The sequence below is a fragment of the Echinops telfairi genome, unplaced genomic scaffold (assembly GCF_000313985.2).
Source record: "Echinops telfairi isolate 266 unplaced genomic scaffold, ASM31398v2 ScPeMD7_2;HRSCAF=8, whole genome shotgun sequence".
NCBI lineage: Eukaryota > Metazoa > Chordata > Mammalia > Afrosoricida > Tenrecidae > Echinops > Echinops telfairi.
In genome coordinates this window covers 68,045,340-68,047,031 of record NW_022103898.1, presented here as the reverse complement: position 1 = coordinate 68,047,031, position 1,692 = coordinate 68,045,340, and the positions used below count along the sequence as shown (strand labels likewise).

Below are 1,692 nucleotides of genomic sequence, written 5' to 3'. Positions count from 1 at the left end.
GGCCACTGTGGAGACAGTAGAACTGGACCCAGTGCCGCCAGCACAGACTCCCTCTCCACCTCCTATGGCACCGTTGACCCAGCATCTCCAGCACCAGCCTCAACAGAGCCCCCTGCTCCGTCCCCTGCCATTGTCGGTTAACTCCACTCGTTCGTCCTATGTTGCAAACCAGGCACCTTCAGGAGGTCAGCCTACTATCACCAAATTGATCATTATCAAACACGTGTTGCCCTCTTCTATTACCATGTCTCAAGGAGGGATGGTTACTGTTATCGCAGCCACAGTGGTGGCCTCCCGGGGGCTGCAGTTAGGCCCAACGAGTACAGCCACTATCCAGCCCAGCCAGCAAGCCCAGATTGTCACTCGGTCAGTGTTGCGGGCTTCTATGCAACTGCTTCCACCCCGACTCCAGCCCCCTCCATTACAGCAGATGCCTCAGCCCCCAGCTCAGCAGCAAGTGACCATTCTTCAACAGCCTCCGCCTCTCCAGGCCATGCAACAACCTCCACCTCAGAAAGTCCGAATCCATTTACAGCAGCAGCCACCTCCTCTGCAGATCAAGATTGTGCCTCAGCCCGTGCTGAAAATGCAAGCTACCTTAGTTCCACCAACTGTGGAAAGTAGTCCCGAGCGGCCCATGAACGGTAGTCCTGAGGCCCCTAGTGCAGAGGCCACTTCTCCTGAGACCATCTGTGAGATGATCCCAGATGCAGGTCCTGAGGTCGAGTCTCCTTCTCAGATGGATGTTGACTGGGTGAACGCATCTCCCGTAATACTCTCACCCCAGCCTCGATGTGTGAGGTCAGGGTGCGAGAACCCTCCTGTTGTGAGCAAGGACTGGGACAATGAGTGCTGTAGCAATGAGTGTGTGGTGAAGCACCGCAGGGATGTGTTCTTGGCCTGGGTAGCTTCTAGAAATTCAAACACCGTGGTGTTCGTGAACTAGTCGGTTTTCTTCTCTAAACCACTGAAGACCTCTCTGCTGGGAATGTGTCCAAGAGCTTGTTTTTGAAATACAAGCTGGGCTACTGGTCGTGCCTGTTCTCAACCCATGAAGACCCTTCCTGCTTCTCCCCTTCTCTCTGCTGTCAACAGGAGCCAGGCCATGGAGCAAGACCACTGGACTTGCTGTCATCTGGAATTGCTTTTTACTCTCAAGTACAAGCCAAGACACCAGTGAGAATAGTAGAGGACAGAGTAAATGGAATATGGATAAACGGAAAATAATAGTTGGTAGGGGTGGTGGTGGGTGTTGTTTGAGGAAATTTATTGGTATAATTGTCATAGGACTTACCTAAAAGATTATTAAAATGGAAGTATACTCAGCACTGAGCCTAGGAAAGAAACGCCATGGTGTGCATACAACGCAAAGGGAGTGAAAGGTTGCGTTCCAGTGTCAAAAATGGAACCACTTCTGTCATCTGTACACATTAACTTCCAAAACACCAAACACACTAGGCTGTAAGGGAGATAACCTCACCCAGAAGTTTTCTTACTTATTTCTTTTTACAAATGTTGTTTCTGTAGTTTTCCTTATCTGAGTTGTCACAGCTTCTGTGTGTAAGAGGCAGAACCCTACATCCTTAAATTAATATAAGAGGTTTTACCCAAGTCAAAAAGAGAAAAAGTGGTCTTTTACCTTTTATGAGGTGTCAAGATGGCCGGCCCACCACAGGACAAGACATTCCCTCA

The 1,692-nt window shown here is 49.8% G+C and overlaps 1 pseudogene; it reads left to right on the top strand.

Annotated features, from left to right (window-relative positions):
• Window positions 1–4: 4 nt before the first annotated feature.
• Window positions 5–946, top strand: LOC101648133 (annotated as a pseudogene).
• The last annotated feature ends 746 nt before the right edge of the window (window positions 947–1,692 follow it).